The sequence below is a fragment of the Xenopus tropicalis genome, chromosome 2, assembly GCF_000004195.4.
Source record: "Xenopus tropicalis strain Nigerian chromosome 2, UCB_Xtro_10.0, whole genome shotgun sequence".
NCBI classification, from domain to species: domain Eukaryota; kingdom Metazoa; phylum Chordata; class Amphibia; order Anura; family Pipidae; genus Xenopus; species Xenopus tropicalis.
Window position 1 is genome coordinate 160,418,728 of NC_030678.2, and position 20,301 is coordinate 160,439,028.

The 20,301-nt window shown below is 41.8% G+C and overlaps 1 protein-coding gene across 1 annotated transcript in view; it reads left to right on the plus strand.

Annotated features, from left to right (window-relative positions):
* gucy1a2 (guanylate cyclase 1, soluble, alpha 2) overlaps positions 1 to 20,301 on the plus strand; it is a 126,129-nt gene that overhangs the window by 73,570 nt on the left and 32,258 nt on the right.

A 20,301-nucleotide genomic window follows, 5' to 3' on the forward strand; every position in this document is an offset into this window, starting at 1 on the left:
ACCTCACTGCCCTCACCGTGAGGAACCCCCTACGCTGCTTCAAATGGAAGCTCTGTTCCTCTAATCTAAAGGGGGGGCCTCTGGTGCGCTGATTGTTTTTATGGGAAAAAAGAACCCCCCCCATCTGCCTATAATCCCCTCTAATGTACTTGTACAGAGTAATCATGTCCCCTCGCAAGCGCCTCTTTTCCAGAGAAAACAACCCCAACCCTGACAGTCTAACCTCATAGTTTAACCCTTCCATACCCTTTACCAGTTTAGTTGCAGTCTCTGCACTCTCTCCAGCTCATTAATATCCTTCTTAAGGACTGGAGCCCAAAACTGCCCCCCATACTCAAGGTGAGGCCTTACCAGGGACCTATAAAGGGGCAAAATTATGTTTTCATCCCTTGAGTCACTGCCCTTTTTATACAAGACGGCACTTTATTTGCTTTAGTAGCCACAGAATGACACTGCCTGGAATTAGACAACTTGTTATCAACAAAAACCCCTAGATCCTTCTCCATTAAGGATACCCCCAACACACTACCATTCAGTAGATAGTTTATATTATTTCTACCAAAGTGCATAACTTTGCACTTATCAACATTGAACCTCATTTTCCAGTTTGCTGCCCAGTTATCTAATTTTGTCAAATCGCTCTGCAAAGCGGCAGCATCCTGCATGGAACTTATAGTTTTGCACAATTTGTGTCATCAGCAAAAATAGAAACAGTACTATCTATGCCCACCTCCAGGTCATTAATAAACAAGTTAAAAAGCAAAGGACCAAGGACTGACCCCTGCGGTACTCCACTAACCACACTGGCCCAATTAGAAAATGTTCTATTTACAACCACTCTTTGTAATCTATCCTTCAGCCGGTTCTCTATCCAATTACAAATATTATGTTCTAGGCCAAAATTCCTTAATTTGATCATTAACCTTCTGTGAGGTACTGTATCAAACGCTTTAGCAAAGTAGATGACATCAACTGCGATTCCAGCATCAAGGTTCCTACTCACCTCCTCATAAAAAACGACTAAATTAGTCTGGCAAGATCTGTTACGCATAAAACCATGCTGGCACAAACTAACAGTATTGTGAACTGCAATGTATTCAAGTACCCTATCCCTTATTACCCCTTCCAAAAGTTTTCCTACTACCGATGTTAGACTAACAGGCCTATAGTTTTCAGGCTGAGAACGGGATCCCCTTTTAAATAACGGCACCACATTAGCAATCCGCCAGTCTCTCGGCACCATGCCAAACCTCAACGAATCCTGAAAAATTAAGTGAAGAGGTTTGGCAATCACAGCGCTCAGCTCATTTAATACCCTGGGATGAATCCCATCCGGTCCTGGACCTTTGTTTACCTTTACATGTTCAAGTCTCTTTTAAATTTCCTCCCGAGTGACCCATGCGTCAGTAGCTAAATTACTAGAACTGGGCATATTAAAAGGGAAGCCTTCATTAGCTGGCTTGAACTTGATATTTTTTATTGAGTGGTAAAGACAGTTACTGCCAGTGTCGGACTGGAACCCCAGGGGCCCACCAGAAAACCTTAAATGATGGGCCCACTCTTTATGTATTGATTAGGTGTTGAGTGTTATGGATTAAGACTTTTCTCTGATAAAATATTAAGATTGAGATGACCCCCATAACAGTGAAGTCAAGGTCCCACGCATGATGAAATAGTAATCAACTTACAGAATATCTAATGAGGCTTTACAGCTCCAGAACTCCTACACAGTGTTGTTATTTTACTGTATAGTATACAAAGCACAAACAATCAAAACACTGTAAACAATTCCACTTGAAAGGTCAGTAATTTTAAGGCTAGAACCTCTTGATGGAAACTGGGGGGGGAAAGGAAAATAATTATGTTTCTTTATATTTCTATTCTTAATGTGTCTATTATATTGAGAATAGACCTACAGTATCTGTAGTAATAAGTCAAATCAACTGGACTTACTGCATTTGTCTTGAAGACGTTTTACCAGTCATCTGACTGGTTTCCTCAATTCAGTGTAACCAGTCATTCTCCATGTCTAGAATCTGGACTTGGCAGTCTTCAAATGTGTGTCCTTTTTCCTGCAGATGTAGGTACAGTACACGCTGAGTCCTGACCAGGGGAGCTGGCTCTTCTGTGCTGCACCATAGGCTGGTGTAACTGTTGTTTGGTTTCTCCCACTTACAAGTCAGAGCATTCCTCACTGCACTGCATACACAGTTTTACCCTTCTTATGCTTTGGGATTGGGTCTTTTGGGTGAACCAGTTGCTGCCTCTTGTTGCTGGGTTTAAAGTAGGGATGCACCAAATCCACTATTTTTGGATTCGGCTGAACCTAGAGTCCTTTGTAAAGGATTTGGACAAATACCAAACCAAGTCCTAATTTACATTGTGAAAAAAAGTCACGTGATTTTAAGGATTTGGTTCGGTCAGGAGCATGGATTCGGCCGAATCCTGCTGAGAAAGGCCCGAATCTTGGCCAAATCCCGGTACATCCCTAGTTTAAAGCAGACAGGGACAGCGTTTATTAAAATTCCTTCTAAGTTTTTCAGACACCCCAGCAACATATGGGATGACCAAGTTCTTTCCCCAGTCATATTTCCCACTTTCACCATTAATTTTGGTGTTGTTGCTCCTCTTTCTATCGGTTTTTACAAAGGCCAAGTCTGGAAAAGTCACACGTCTCCATGGCATCTCTGAGATGCCCAAACTTATGTTCCACTCATTCTATGAATGCTTCAAAAAACTACGTAAAGATAGCCTCCGCAGCCCCTGGTAAAGCTAATCCTAAATGTTAAAAATAGGGATGCCAGTTCTCAAGATGGTGGTGGTGGTGGGGAATTGTTGCCTAAAATAGGTGCACTATAACAAAGCAAAGAAAACAAGGTAACCATGGGAAATGTGCCTGTTTAACAAATGTAGTAATTCTTCATGTGTAGATATGATGTGCTTGTTGTAGGAAACAAGGCTTGGTAGTACTGAAGAGGAACTATATTACCTATTTATGAGATGGACTGCAAGGAATTGGGAACAGTAGAATAAAGAATTTAAAATGAATAGGTTAATGGAAGTTATTAGCTTAGTATCCAACCGTCTTCTTGGGGTTTTCTTTTTCCATCGGTGGAAAAGAATAAAGCATTGCAGTTCCTACCACTGATAATTCCTCGGGGATGGTGATGAGAGGGGCTGGATCAAAGAGCCTTCTGGAAATGAACAGCAGTTTTTGTTTCATATTAAATGCTCTAGAACGTAGAAAAATACTGTTTCAGGGTTGTGTCCCTCATAACTCAACGCATTATGGATAATATCTCAGAAGACTTCCCGCTCACTATTAATGAGTATAACTATCAATGTTTTACTCTGTCCCTAAAGCCCCACTTTATTTCCAATCTTCTTTCTATTTCTGTCAGTAATAAATAAAAACAGTTTGAAGTATCACGAGATACATTTTTTCCCAGAATACTCCAGGGCTTGCCAACATTCAAAGTCATTAAGTTGTATGAAATGCCCGGAGGTCTGCTGAGAACGATTCATTCTTAATTAGGCTCTCAGGGAAATTGCTGAATTTTATAACACAGGCACACTGGTCTTTAAAGAAAGGACTTTGCCAGATGAGCAAATCCAATATTTCCCTTTGGTGCTTCAATCTGTTCCAGTTTATAAAGGAGCACTGCTCTGGCTGCCATGTCCTTATACTCTGCTCATTTAATCTGTGCAATAATCAATACAAAGCCGCCGTATTCCCATTACTGAAAGCACAGTGTAAGATTAATTTTTGAGAATAATTATGGCTAATTGTTTGTGTGCATTTTCCTACCACCAGAGTGCAACAAAGTATAGATCTGGAGGAATAAATCAAGCAGATAATAGCAATGATACTGTCTAGTGAAGCCACAAAATACTTTTTTTTTTTTCTTAGATGAAACACATGCAGTAACTCATAGCATTCTAAAAGTTCAATAAAGCAAAGTAAAGGTCCCCATACACTATAAGATCCGTTCGCTTGGCGATGTCGCCAAGCGAGCGGATCTTTACCCGATATCCCCACCTACGGGTGGGCAATATCGGGTAGGAAGTTGCTTTAAAAAAAAATAATCCGATCGTTTGGCCCTGGGGCCAAACTATCGGATTACATTTGCGGCCATGGGCAGTCGGTTCGGGGACCGCATCAACGAGCCGATGCGGTCCCCGATCCGACCGGATTTTCTAACCTGGCCGATCGATATCTGGCCAATTTCAGGCCAGATATCGGTTGGCCAGGCCGCTCGTTTCTGCCCATACACGGGCCGATTAGCTGCCGAATCAGTCCAAGGGACTGATATCGGCAGCTTCTGTCGGCCTGTGTATGGGGGCCTTAAGAGAGGCACACTCCCATACAAAACAATTTATTAAGATAAAAGTATTGCACAATGATGAATAGTGCAGCCACCTCATCTGCCACTATGGAAAAAGTAGATAAACCCAATGTGTTTTGCCAAAGTACATGCCAAGACTTCATCTGGGGCACTTTAACCAGGCTTTCAGTATAAAGATGTGCATGTAAGGGGGAGTGACATGAATACCATTACCAGGGGGGACAACTTACATGCATGGGGAAAAACACCCAGAGGAAGGCCACCACCTGTGGCACATACATGACATACCAGCAAGCCCAGTTTTCTCTTTGTTTGGCCTAACCCACATCCACCTTCTAAATCTAAATAACATCTTTTGATGGACAAGGAACACATTGCCTAGATCTTACCGGTCTCTTTAAAAAGAAAATAATCTCTTTATGAGGGGCTTGTCTGTCATGGACTTATTTTACCACATTTAAACAAGCCTTAAATGAGGTCTAAGTGATGTTTTGATGCATAACGAATGAGAATGACTGTGTTTGCTGAGAGGTAGTATATTTCATGAAGTTCTCCGCTTTCTTTAAGGAGACCCTAGATTTTTTTATAAAGGCACAATTGGATAAGACTGTAATATATTTTAATGTCATGAGACAATTCTCCTATGCCATGTGTTAAAGGCAGTACTGGAGATGGGATTGCCAACCTGGATTCTCAAATGAGGCTAAGGAGGTATTGTGATTTTTTTAACCTTGTACAGAACACCAAAAAAAGGACAACGGTGAAAGATAAGAAATAGCTGATAGGTTTGGATCTTGGAGTTACCAACTAGTTTGGGATTGTTTATACTGTAGAGGAGGAGCATAATTAGTGTTATGATCAAAATATATAAATTGTATTCTCCCTTGGAGACACATTACGGCCATCTTCAGATGGATTATTTGACTTTACTCTGGATCAGCTATAAGTTAGGCGGATTTTAGGTGAACTTGATAGACTTTTGTCTTTTTTCAACAGATATTTATGTATCCTTCATATATTACTGCATCTTACGTTCTCCTATGCTACATAACTACAGTGTTGGGCTTCATCCAAATGTAGAAACACCTTGCCTATTATTTTTTCTCTTGTAAGAGATCAGTGTTTTCCACATTCTGTTTGCCATTCTGCCATCACATCTTCTCAGATGAGCTACCTTGTTACTCACCACTCATCAGATGGAGTATTTTCTTTTCACATTATCCAACCCAGAGACCCAGAAGATGGATAACATTTTTTGCACAACGTCTCAACTTCTCCCTTATGTTACAGTATGCATTCCATAAATCTCACTGTGCTTTCTTTTCTTCATGTTGGGCCATTACTTTTATCTGAGATTTTATCCTAATTCCCTTTGGCCTGACCACAGGCAGAGTTTTATATTACACTGCTATATTAACAAAATGACTACAGTTGGTGACTCATTACTTTGCAGTAGGAAATATACTGTTGTCACAGAGTCATCTTTTTGAAGCAAACCCCCTTACCTTACAGTATACCTTACAGAATCCCTCTAATTCTCACAGACTGAGGATCAAGGAGATCAGTTTGCATTTCCTTGACATCTTCTTTACAGGTGAATTCAAGTTTCTCTTCAAGAGTTGAGTCATTAGCTTTTTCTGAACTGAACACTGAACTATGACATGTAATTGATCTCCCCTTGTTGTAGTCATCCTATTGAATTTTTGTTGAAATTTTCAGAGCTGTCATGACAGCAAGTTCCATCGAAAGTGCTTTAAATTTCAGGTTTCCGCTTTTAATTATCTTAATTATCTCAGTTACCTACGCAAGTTCTTTATTAAGTGAAAGATGTTTCCCTGGGAAACAGTGTGGAAAATGTATTGGCTGCACTCCATCATTTGGGTTGATTCTGACTATTACGAGCTCAACATCAAGACTATAGTATCAGTATGACTACGAAGATTTTCATTCATCCAGGTCATGGTATATCTAGTATAAATAAATCTAAAGCAACTGGACTTAAGTAATCATTGAAGACGTCTTCAATGATTACTTAACAAGTCCAGTTGCTTAAGATTTATTTATACTAGATACTATAGTATCAGATTGTATGGAAACCCAAGCTTGCTGATCTGTTAAGGGGATGGCGAAAGGATTTGGGTCCTAGATTTGCAATATCCTAAATCTTTGCCTTTCAACCCTACCCAACAGGCCATTAGGCCATGGAAAAGGGGTGCAGAGGAAGCTCTAGTTGAACATCTGTCCTATGTATTGTATAGGGATACATGCAGAGAAAAAAACTGCCACAAGCAAATGCCTGCTATAGTATGTACCTCTTCCTATATCAATAAAACTTGCTGCTGAATAAATGTAATTTCATAACTGTAAGAAATTTCTTTCAAATGTAAAAAAAAAATCCCAAAACCTAGGGACAAGTGGGTGCCTTTCCAGGCTAAGAGAGGGTTCACTTTCAGGAAGAAAAGGGATCACCAAGCTCAGTATGATAATCTCAGATGTCTGATTGTAGAAAATAGACCAGTGTATCCTCTCTGAGTCAACTATTTAATACTAACAAGATTGGATTTATGGAGGGGTCAGGATTAATTTAGTACCAGGGAAGGTGGTGAGCAGCACAAAGCTCCAACACAAGGACAGTGGGGTACTCTACTTGTATACAGGGGGCATGTTTTCTAAGATTGGAGATAAATATCACTGGTGATGCTGCCCATAGCAATTACATTTGAACAGTCACCTACAAATTAGAAATCAAAAGCAAAGATCTGATTGGTTGCTACATGCAACATCACTGGTGATATTTATCTCCAATCTAAACATGCCCCCAGGATCTTCAGCAATCATGGGGGTTTCTGGAGCAAAGATCACCAGTGCATCTGAGGTAACGTTTAGTGAAACTAATCTGGTTGAGATACTGTAAGTGTCACTAGGTTACCTCAGTACAGCAACTGTACAGTAAATATTGCTTGTTCAATAATTGCCCTTTATTTGTGTTGTTTAAGGTACACATTGCTAACTGTGAAGTTGTTACTTCCTACATTGTATTCAATAACTCGGTCCACTATTGTTATATAATTTGTCATCTACAACTGAATATTATACAGTTGATACACCACATAAAGAATACCTGGTGCCCATTAATGGTCCGTTCATGTGTAGCAGAATCAGTGACCCCCTCCTGCTCCAAGTGAGAGTATGAGGTGTGACGGGTGCTGTAGCTTGGTATCTCAATGGCTACTTGCTTAGGGTCTCGCTGTACAACCCTACACCTGATCATTTCTTTCCTCCATTATTGGGTCCAGCCTGGGCTCGTCACTCTTGAAATACAAATGATTTTAAATTAAAATGTGTCATAATCGCATTTTATTCTATTTTATACCATTTTAACCATGGTAACAGAAAGGATTTGTTAAATCGTTTTTTTTATATTGGTCTTGACAAAATAGTGACACATTACACAACTCTTTTTTAAAAATAGAACAGAATATGTGAATATGATTCATGGTGAATTTGCTTCTAGAGGGATGATGTGAAGTTTTTAACACCAGCCAAGCCATTTCTATGGTTTCCCATTACTGTAATGCATTTAGTTTGCTACAAACCACATTACTGACTATTGGTCTTACAGTTAGAAATCCTTGGAAGAGCTGTCATCAGTGGGGTGATCATAGTGCACATAGTATGGGCCAACAGAGCAGCAGGGTGGGGGTAACCAGATGTAGAAAGGGAGATGGGACAGTCACTCTCGTTTATTTCATGGTTAAATGATTCCCTTTTCTCTGTAATAATAAAACAGTACCTGTACTTGATCCCAACTAAGATATAATTACCCCTTATTGGGGGCAGAACAGCCCTATTGGGTTTATTTCATGGTTAAATGATTCCCTTTTCTCTAATAATAAAACAGTACCTGTACATGATCCCAACTAAGATATAATTACCCCTTATTGGGGCAGAACAGCCCTATTGGGTTTATTTCATGGTTAAATGATTCCCTTTTCTCTAATAATAAAACAGTACCTGTACATGATCCCAACTAAGATATAATTACCCCTTATTGGGGCAGAACAGCCCTATTGGGTTTATTTAATGGTTAAATGATTCCCTTTTCTCTGTAATAATAAAACAGTACCTGTACATGATCCCAACTAAGATATAATTACCCCTTATTGGGGCAGAACAGCCCTATTGGGTTTATTTCATGGTTAAATGATTCCCTTTTCTCTAATAATAAAACAGTACCTGTACTTGATCCCAACTAAGATATAATTACCCCTTATTGGGGGCAGAACAGCCCTATTGGGTTTATTTCATGGTTAAATGATTCCCTTTTCTCTGTAATAATAAAATAGTACCTGTACTTGATCCTAACTAAATAATCCTTATTGGATGCAAAATAATCCTATTGGGTTTAATTAATGTTTTATTGATTTCGACTTAAAGCATGGAGATCCAAATAACGGAAAGACCCCTTATCTGGAATACCCTTGGTCCCAAGCATTCTGGATAACGGATCCTATACCTGTACTGGCATAGTGATATGGTACATCTGTGTGCAAGCAAAGGTCATTATTAGGTGGTTTGTGCCTTGCTCTGCCAGTAATGTTTTCATTTATTTTTCACATGGCTAAAGAATGTTAGGATTTGCCCCCAGCTAGCAGAAGATATTATAATGGAGGCTTAGGCAAGACTAAAACTGCCTGCTGAGGCACCTTCATACCAGCTAGGGAAAATAGCAAAAAGGAGAATTAGTGTGTTCAGCTCTTAATATCTCATTTTGGTAAGTAAAATGAAAAATAAATATGAGCTAGAGAGTCTCCCAGTTCTTTGTGCTCTGTTTGCGGCTGGTGGATTGTATTGGGCTCACAGGATTAAGACCTTCCTTAATGCAACTGCTGTCTGAATAGCTGAATCTTCACTTGGGATTAATAACAAAACCAGAATATATCCACATCACTTTCTGCATGGAAGTCACACACAGAGGAAAAAAGTCAGAGGAGAACAATAATAAAACAGACTCCTCTCGCTTATCTACTTTGTATGTATATCCGCTGTAGCACTATAGCTGCAGAAAGGATACAGTTGGACACAGTTAAATAAAACCACGCTGAGTGAAAAAAGTACTTTCCTGCCATGATCAGAACGCTGAAGAATAATGCAGAGAATCCTGCCACAGTAACACAAATTTGTACTCTTTTTGGACCACTGTGTACAAAAGCCAGTGGCTATGTAGGAGCCTTGCCTAAGCATCCAGCTGCAGCAATCTAACAAGCCCATTTATCCACAAATCTTTGTCATGCATCTGGGGTGTAGTTATTACAAGTTGTACATGCAGGATAATGTTATGCTCATTCCTATTCTCCAGCAAAGGCATGGGACCCATAGGGTTAAACTGCCCCTATGGCTTTAAACCCTACAACTTCCTAATTTCTGCTGTTACTGGGCAAAGACCCTTGTATCTAGTTCATCCTTTGCTCTTATACCTTATAGGGACCCCCAAGATTTGGGGCCCCTAGGATGGGTTCTCCTTAGACAGGCACTAGAGGGTGGCCCTAGGGAATTGGACACCTAAAAGTGGTCCTAGATGTTTTTCTGCTAAAAGGGAGTTTCCCCTGTATTTCTCACCAGCAACCACTAGATGGGGTGCTGGGATATAAAAGGGCATGCAGCCATGTTCTGTTGGTTCTTAGTGCTGGGAGTGCCTCGGATAGAGGTGCTCCACATGTATCCAGTTAATAGATAGCAGTTTAAAGTAATAGGACATTCTAGGAGTGTCATGTAGGACACCAAGTTAGAATGGGCGGATATTGCCCCTCCAGGAGTGGTAGTGGGGTTAAGATCCCCCAGCATTACATCTGCTGGAGTGCAGGACACTAAGTGGCTAGGTAGGTGGAACAAGTCACCGCTAGTCCAGGAGGCCGGATCTGAGGGTGCCATACGAGAGTCCCAGAGTGGGTCCCTGTGGAGTAACGTCCTAGCGTGAGTACCGGGAGAACTCTATAAGGGAGTGTCTTGCCGTGAGTACCGGGGAGAGCGCCTAGAGGGGAGCATATCTGGGAGTACCGTGGGGTAGTCCAACAGGAAAAGGTTCTCAATGAGAAGTATGGAGATATGCCCTGCCATGTGTGTATATGATATGCCACTCCTGGAGAGGTCTCTGCCTGAATAAACCTTTGCATCTATTTCACTCATACTACCGTGTTGGAATATCTATCACGCCCAGAGGACCACTACCAAGCTGGTAAGGAATAACCCTAGGGTGGGGTACATTACACCAGGAGTACGTGGGTCCCTGAAGGGGCATAGCATCCTGATCGTTTCCCAGGGGGTGGATTACAGTTCCACAAGACCATCCCTGGGTGGAGGCACGCCATATAAAGGGAGAAATCCCTGTAAACCCCCATAGTAAGCGGGGGCTCAGGACTCCTGTAGCGCCAAAGCAAAGTAAATCAGCGTGTAGTGCCACAAGAATCTGATAAAGTGGGCTACACCTTATTGGTTATTTGGGTTGACCACACCTCTTGCACTCCAATATAGTGTTTAGCAGGAGGGTGTGTCTTTCTCTTTGGCTGCCTTTGTGTCTCAGGAACAGGTCACTGAGCCTGGGATCAGAATAGGCCCCAGTAAGCAAGCCATTGCCCCAGAGATTTACATCTACTCTGGTGAAGTTGGGGAGAGGGACCCTGTAAATGAGGATTATCTAGAATAGCAGAATACTGTAAGAGCACTCTCTGGGAGAGTGAGGTAGAGAGAACTAGATAGCAAGAGCAGTTCAGGCTCCAACCAGGAGGTTAGCTGGAAGTATTCTTCCATACAGGCAATGTTGCCTTAGCTTAGGGTCACGGTTAAGACACAGGATACAGTGTAAATCCCTAATCCATAGTCAGCTGTAGGACCTATCCAAGCTAAAGGTATTCAACCTGAGGAGTGAGGTAATTATCCAGACTGCCCTCAGTAGAGGTGCCGAGCTGACAGGCGCTTTACCCTGCCCAGTCTCCAAAAGAGGTAGGATAAACCGGTGGCATCCTCTCTTGTTATCCTTAGTGGGTTCTGCTATATCTGCCATTTGTGAGTATAACCCTGCATTGCTACTTGTCTTTGACAATAAATCTGTTCTATTGTTCAAATGCAAGAACCTTCTGGTGTCCATTTTTGTTGCACACAGCTACAGTGAGTTGTAGTTACACTACACCCTAGCTCCGCAGGTCACTTCCATCTCGCGAAGGCCCATCCTGAAGGACTGAGTCGCATGTACCCCATGCTTCAACCTATACTAGCCTGGGTTTGACTGTTTTACAAATAGGGGTTACAATAATATAAAGAAAAAGGGATGGTTGCATGTAAAATCTAATGAGAAATCGATGCTACGGTAGCTTAATGTACCTGCTTGCAGTCTTGCCTGCCGACCCCCCTGCCCCCCAAGAGTAGCCAAAAACCCTGAATGGGAGAAAGGATCCTGAAGGCCAGTCAGAATAGTGTTAAGGTGCCCATACGTGGGCACATTTGAGCTACTGATTGGGGTTCATCAGACCACTTCGGTAGCTTATATGCCCGTGTATAGGCACCCCCGACGGGCCTACCCAACCAACATCTGGCCTAAAATACAGATCTCGATCAGGCAAGTTTGATGTGGTGACTATAAAGTTATTCACTTATACAATTACTGCAAAGGGGAGCTCCACCACGATGTCAAAACCTAAAATTAATCAAAGAAGGTGTGCAGGATCATAATCATATGAACCTATTATTTTACAAAAGAAAAAGTAAGACCATAAAGGTGCACCGCCCCTGCTTGGGGACAAAGTTTCTCATTAAAATATAACTAGTATTCAGTATAGATAAAATGCACACCGAGAGTATGTGTATAAAAGAAACATTTTTCTGTTATTTTTCTGAATCTGCCATTACCACATCACTAGGAAGGGCATTCCCCAACCTCACTGCCCTCACCGTGAGGAACCCCCTACGCTGCTTCATATGGAAGCTCCATTCCTCTAATCTAAAGGGGTGCTTATCCCTTCATTTAACATAACTGTATCCACATATTAAATAAACCTACATAGATTAAAATCATTCTAAATGAAAATAATAATAAGAAAAAAAAAACTGATGATGTGAAAATCGAATGAAAATAAACTGAAGGTGAAATGTCCAGCTGAACTGTAGCTAATACTAAGAACAAAATGCATTACACAAAACACACTAATTAAACCTTGGTTTCTATTTGCTAGAATGCTACATGTGTATCACAGAGCTGCGGCCGATCTTGATTGAAGTTAACCTGTGTCAGTGCAGGAAATGAGATTTACAAGTGTAAAGGCCATTCTTCAACCTTCATTTTCTGTGTTCAGCCATGATTAAAGGATACTGCATATCCAGCCCCAGTCAGTGAGAATTTCTATAGGATACTGGCACCACAATTTCATGTAAAATTGCTCAGAGTGCACTTCCAAGCACTTTTAAAATTTACTGGCTACAGTCAGCAGAAAATTAATTTTCAGCTACATCTTGTGATGTTGTTCTGCTTAGAACTGCCCAGAGAAACTTCAGGTAACTCTTATCTGCCCATTACCTTTATGTTCTAATCGCAAGATGTTACTTTTCTGGTTAAGTTAATTTTCAGCCAACTGTAGCCTGTCAGACAAAAATGAACAGCTGGTGGCGCTGGTGTTACAAATCTATTGCGTTGGAAACGGAAAAAAAAAAATCAAATTTTTCGACTTCAGCGTCAATAATCTGAAAACCTCTAATGTTCCGAAGCAAAAAAGGGAAGGGACATCTGCCATTGACTTCTACATGATCCCAACAAGTAGTACAGTAGTACAGTAAATCTTGTAAAAGTTTTGGTGACTCTTAGCAATTAACTATGTATAAGGTAGGGTTGCCATCTTTGCCTTCTTTCTTAGCCGGGCAGGGGTGATATCACGGGGGGCGGGGAAGAGACGGGCCATGATGTTGTGGGGCGGGGAAGAGGTGAGTCGATACGTCACGGGGCAGGGCTATGACACGGCGATCAGCGATTGCCCAATTGCCACGTCAGTGTTACTAAGTCCTGCCCAGTTTTCCTAATTTGGGAAAAAGGTTTTGACCCGGACAGGCTTTCTGAAAATCGGGCAGGTGGCAACCCGTAGTGACACATGCTCCATTATTATTTCATGGCCAGCTGTTAGTATTGTCCCATGTCTCCTGTTGGATCCTTGCCTGAATCCTTGTCCCTTTCTCCTATATTTATGGTTTCTTATTCGTCCATCTTCTGCTCTGCTGAGTGCTGACAACTGCCGCCTCCTTTGTCTCCTCCTCTTGCTTCCAGCAGGGCACCAATATATCCATTTAGCTTATAGGAGAAACTTATCACTAGCTCAGGGCAGTCTTTAGGGGTTCCCTTATAAAACAGGGACTTTAGGTGGCCATGTGAACTATGGGATCCCAAATAATGACTCTGACAAATATTTATTCTTCTGGAAGAATAAGTAGCTTCAAGAGTATCTTTTGGCTGATTTGCTTCTTTGAGGTTACTGTTATTGCTACCATAGTACCCTGGTCCTGGCTTTGATTCCAAGCAGCACATTATCTGTGTGAAATGTATATACAGGTATAGGACCTGTTATCCAGAATGGTTGGAATATCCTTAACTTAAGTCTACTAAAAATTAAATATTAAATAAACCCAATAGGGCTGTTCTGTCCCCAATAAGGGGTAATTATATCTTAGTTGGGATCAAGTACAGGTACTGTTTTATTATTACAGAGAAAAGGGAATCATTTAACCATGAAATAAACCCAATAGGGCTGTTCTGCCCCCAATAAGGGGTAATTATATCTTAGTTGGGATCAAGTACAGGTACTGTTTTGTTATTACAGAGAAAAGGGAATCATTTAACCATTAAATAAACCCAATAGGGCTGTTCTGCCCCCAATAAGGGGTAATTATATCTTTGTTGGGATCAAGTACATGTACTGTTTTATTATTACAGAGAAAAGGGAATCATTTAACCATTAAATAAACCCAATAGGGCTGTTCTGCCCCCAATAAGGGGTAATTATATCTTAGTTGGGATCAAGTACAGGTACTGTTTTATTATTACAGAGAAAAGGGAATCATTTAACCATTAAATAAACCCAACAGGACTGTTCTGCCCCCAATAAGGGGTAATTATATCTTAGTTGGGATCATGTACAGGTACTGTTTTATTATTACAGAGAAAAGGGAATCATTTAACCATTAAATAAACCCAATAGGGCTGTTCTGCCCCCAATAAGGGGTAATTATATCTTAGTTGGGATCAAGTACAGGTACTGTTTTATTATTACAGAGAAAAGGGAATCATTTAACCATTAAATAAACCCAATAAGGCTGTTCTGCCCCCAATAAGGGGTAATTATATCTTAGTTGGGATCATGTACAGGTACTGTTTTATTATTACAGAGAAAAGGGAATCATTTAACCATTAAATAAACCCAATAGGACTGTTCTGCCCCCAATAAGGGGTAATTATATCTTAGTTGGGATCATGTACAGGTACTGTTTTATTATTACAGAGTAAAATGAAATAATTTTGAATAATTGGAATTATTTGCTTATACAGGTATAGGACCCATTATCCAGAATGCTCGGGACCAAGGGTATTCCGGATAAGGGATCTTTCTGTAATTTGGATCTCCATACCTTAAGTCTGCTAAAAAATCAATCCAATAAGGATTATTTATATCTTAGTTGGGATCAATTACAAGGTTCTGTTTTATTATTACAGAGAAAAAGGAAATCAGTTTAAACATTCTGAATTATTTTATTAAAATGGAGTCTATGGGAGACAGGCTTTCCGTAATTCGGAGCTTTCTGGATAACGGGTTTCCGGATAAGGGGTCCGATACCTGTAATGAAGTCTATGGGAGATGGCCTTTCCATAATTCTGAACTTTCTGGATAACAGGTTTCCGGATAAGGGATCCCATACCTGTATTATCCTCATGTTTAGGTAGCTGAGTAGTGTGTTCTGCTTCACAATCACCAGCCATCTCTCTAGGTTCCTAAGCTTCTGATGAAGCTGTGTATCTGTGCGCTCTTGGGTAGAGGAATTAGACTGTACCCTGGGGCTGATGTAAATAATTATCTTATAATAATACAGTGATTATTTCCATGTCAGGGAATATCACACTAAGTAATTTTGTGAGCTTCACACAGAAGAAAAGGCTGTCAAATAAAAAGAATGCCTAGAGACCCATGGAATTCACAGAAAATGTGCAGCATATTTATTCAAAATGTATTCCCTGGGTGGCACTCCTACCGTAGGTCTTCTGAATGACACACAAGGCGCAAACACTCCATCCCAGCCAGGTCTGCACCTTCTACATGAGGAGCACGGCATACGACTGAATTGAGACCCTTATTAACTAGACTAGGTAATTGGGAGGGGTGACCAGCTGCAACATGGCTGTTCTCAGATGGTAGAAGAACCAAATTTGTTTCCATTTAATAAATATTCTGCTAAGCATGTCTGGAAAGGCTTCTTCAGTCTATGGTTGGGTTAATAATGGTCCAACATAAAAGGGGATAACTACAGAGCAGGACAGAGAACTTGGGCCAGCTTTATCTTTATGCCTTTATTGAGTGTGCTGTCCTTCATTTTTTATTGCACAGTAATACCATAAATATATATTCTGATGATGATAAATAAAAAGTAACATAAAACGGGAACACTTGGCTGATTTATGAACTTGATGGAAAAGCTGGTGAATGCACAATATTGGTATTTCTGCCCAAGGCTGAAAAATGTATCCTGGTTAGTGTATTTGCACTTGTATTATACGGTCAGCTCATCTGTTAATCATCTCTAATGCAGAATGTAACATGGATACATAATGAGCAGAGAATTTGATCCTAAGTGTGCCAGACATATAGTGATAGCTGTGTAAGCCTGCAAATAGTAAAATAATATATGTATTACCGAGGAGTACAATGTAATTGCTATTTTCTATTTCTTCTTCTTTATTGTTTTTCTATTGTTGATTTTGTGGATTAGCCTATTCATTAAAGTACGATTGTGTCCGAATGCTAAAAATTCATATTTTTTCTAAGTTTTAGAACTGTGTGTATTTTCTGCGTTTTTTTTAGTTAATTTCCATGAATTTTTCATTCTTTTCGTATTGTTGCAACGAGTACGAAAGTTTCGGATTCATTCAAGCTTCGGTATCGTGACTTTCCTTGGGCCAGGTTGGAGCTGCAGAGTGCCATTGAGCCCTATGGGAGACTTTCCTTGGGCCGGGTTGGAGCTGCAGAGTGCCATTGAGCCATATGGGAGACTTCCTTGGGCCGGGTTGGAGCTGCAGAGTGCCATTGAACCCTATGGGAGACTTTCCTTGGGCCGGGTTGGAGATGCAGAGTGCCATTGAGCCCTATGGGAGACTTTCCTTGGGCCGGGTTGGAGCTGCAGAGTGCCATTGAGCCCTATGGGAGACTTTCCTTGGGCCGGGTTAGAGCTGCAGAGTGCCATTGAGCCCTATGGGAGACTTTCCTTGGGCCGGGTTGGAGCTGCAGAGTGCCATTGAGCCCTATGGGAGACTTTCCTTGGGCCGGGTTGGAGCTGCAGAGTGCCATTGAGCCCTATGGGAGACTTTCCTTGGGCCGGGTTGGAGCTGCAGAGTGCCATTGAGCCCTATGGGAGACTTTCCTTGGGCCGGGTTAGAGCTGCAGAGTGCCATTGAGCCCTATGGGAGACTTTCCTTGGGCCGGGTTGGAGCTGCAGAGTGCCATTGAGCCCTATGGGAGACTTTCCTTGGGCCGGGTTAGAGCTGCAGAGTGCCATTGAGCCCTATGGGAGACTTTCCTTGGGCCGGGTGGAGCTGCAGAGTGCCATTGAGCCCTATGGGAGACTTTCCTTGGGCCGGGTTGGAGCTGCAGAGTGCCATTGAGCCCTATGGGAGACTTTCCTTGGGCCGGGTTGGAGCTGCAGAGTGCCATTGAGCCCTATGGGAGACTTTCCTTGGGCCGGGTTGGAGCTGCAGAGTGCCATTGTGCCCTATGGGAGACTTTCCTTGGGCCGGGTTGGAGCTGCAGAGTGCCATTGAGCCCTATGGGAGACTTTCCTTGGGCCGGGTTGGAGCTGCAGAGTGCCATTGAGCCCTATGGGAGACTTTCCTTGGGCCGGGTTGGCGCAGAGCCATTGAGCCTATGGAGCTTCCTTGCCAGGTTGGAGTGCAGAGTGCATTGAGCCCTATGGGAGACTTTCCTTGGGCCGGGTTGGAGCTGCAGAGTGCCATTGAGCCCTATGGGAGACTTTCCTTGGGCCGGGTTGGAGCTGCAGAGTGCCATTGAGCCCTATGGGAGACTTTCCTTGGGCCGGGTTGGAGCTGCAGAGTGCCATTGAGCCCTATGGGAGGCTTTTCTTGGGCCGGGTTGGAGCTGCAGAGTGCCATTGAGCCCTATGGGAGACTTTCCTTGGGCCGGGTTGGAGCTGCAGAGTGCCATTGAGCCCTATGGGAGACTTCCAAAAAACATGCACTGAAGGATCAAAAGTTTTTTGCGCCGTTTATGATCGTTCCAATATGAATTTTTTCTACTAAAAAATTATATTTTTATAAAAATGCTTTATTTAGATGAAGCAGGGTTTTACATATGAGCTGTTGTATGTGAGAGACGTACATTGTTTGGGGGTATAGTTATTCCTTTATTAATCCACTCTGATCTTATTTAATCAGGAGGAGTAATGAGAAATGAAATTTTAAAAAAATTATTATCTCACGACTTGGGGTATATTAGTCATATCTGTTCATAATCCTAACTCCACTGCCATCTCTCTTCCTCTGTGCTGCCATTAAACAGGGCAGGGAATATCCTACTGGGGTAAATCAATTTATTTTTCATGTAACATCAATAAAAATGCTGTCAAAAGTCATGGAAGAGAAGTATCTTTATTTAATAACACGCTATATACGGCACATATCTTATACAATGCCTGCCCACTGCACCAGTTGCTGTACATCACTACCCCGAGGGACTGCATTTCTTCCTCACTATTTTTCTCTAAAAGCTGAAAAGACAATTCTTTCCTGACATTCAAAAGGCAACAAACTTGCTTCCTGGATCTACTACTGCTGAATGTTCAACAAACCATGATTACATGTGCCCTTTTCCCCTAGAAAGGCCTCCAAACCCAATTTATTGTGACTAGCCTACTTTAAATTATTCAGACTGCAACTCGAAAGTCAAAAAGGAATGTTGTATGCTTTGTATCCCCCGTAGGCAGCAGCTTAGGGCAAATAAAGACACAAGGGGCCAAGGATAATTTGGCCACGGGCAGTAACCATGGCAACTAACCATATTGTTGCAGTCATTGTTCTACTTGCAACTGGCTGAAAAAAGCCAGTCACTGATAGGTTGCTAAAGTTTACTGCCAATGGGCATATTTGCCCAGGGTTTATAATTAAGCCCAGCAGGGTCATTGCCAAAACCCCAGACAGGAGTACAAGATTACTAGCTTTCACTTCTGAATGGCATGCAACTTAGGGGGCAGTTGGTGGATGCCTATAGTAGATTGCACCTACCTTCCTTGTCATAAATGACCTCTACTTTTTATACCACTCACAATTAGCAGCATTTGCTCGGGGGAAGGAGTCGGAGGGTGTTGGGGGCCTTTGGGGGGGGGGGGCATGGTGAAGGTGGCTGGGGCCAATGGGGGTGCAGGGACCCCTGAAACAGAAGCCTCTGTGGGCCCTGCACTCCCAGTCTGACCCTGAATATGTCCTTTGTGCTGTCACCCAGGCCTGGTGCATAGAAGCACATTCGACACAAATACTTTGAAATCTTTAAATATAACCTCGGAAGCTTCCCTCCATGCCTAGGCAGGGGTAGCAAACGTCAATGGAGAATCATTCCAACAACTACTTGGCGCTCTACTTTACACTAATGCTAATATGGCCCAATAGCTGCTGAGTTTAATAGCGAGCAGAGCAGCGGAGCCTACGGATCCAGTATCTGACATGTGTCTCAGATTCAAGCACTGTGCTACACAGAGAGCTCCTTATTTCTGGAGCCAGTCAGGCATGAACATCAGATTTTTCAAATCCTATCAGATAAATTGGGGACAGAAATAAAAAGAATCTGGGAGTAATTTACAGACGGCTCTGCTCAGTTTTTTAGCTTCAAAAATTGATATAATGTATGCAGAAAGGCTTTTATTTAAATCTTCTGTCTTGTCCTTGTAGGAAATGTGCATAAAGCCCTCTCTGGAATCTCTGGAACTGGGCTCTTTGCCATCTGAATGGGGATTTAACAGTTACTAGTAAAGAGTATAGAATATTCCTTAAAGGGGAACTCTGACTTCAGAACCAAAATGTGTTAAAGAGCCCCACACAACACAGAAACCTCTAATATACCTATCCCTGTAATCTGTTCCTTCATAAGGTATGACTAAATACCATTTGTATATGCTGAAATCCAACTGCAAACTTGCTCTTCTCTTTCTGCATCATTTGAAATCCTGGCAGGGGAGGAGGGACTAAAACATTGATGTTACAAATTGTAACAACTTCTCCACAGCTTAAAGGAACTACATAACCCACAATGCATTGCACAGTGATGCAATTTCCTTATTGACATTATGTGTGCAGGGAATTGTGAGATTGGGAGGGTGCAGGCTGAAGGGACTAAAACATTGATGTTACAAATTGTAACAACTTCTCCACAGCTTACAGACAACATACAGGAACTACATAACCCACAATGCATTGCACTGTGATGTTCCTTTCCTTATTGACATCACATGTGCAGGGAATTGTGGGATTGGGAGGATGCAGGCTGAGGACAGGCGACTACTGTTACATTTTATTTGAGTCCCAAAGTAGCCAGCCAGATCAGCAGGGGAACAGGGGGCGGGGCTTAGGGAACTGTTCCAAACCATATTATTACATTAAACATCATGAAAAGGCTGCATATTTTTAAGTGATTTATATTGCAAAGTTGCTTGA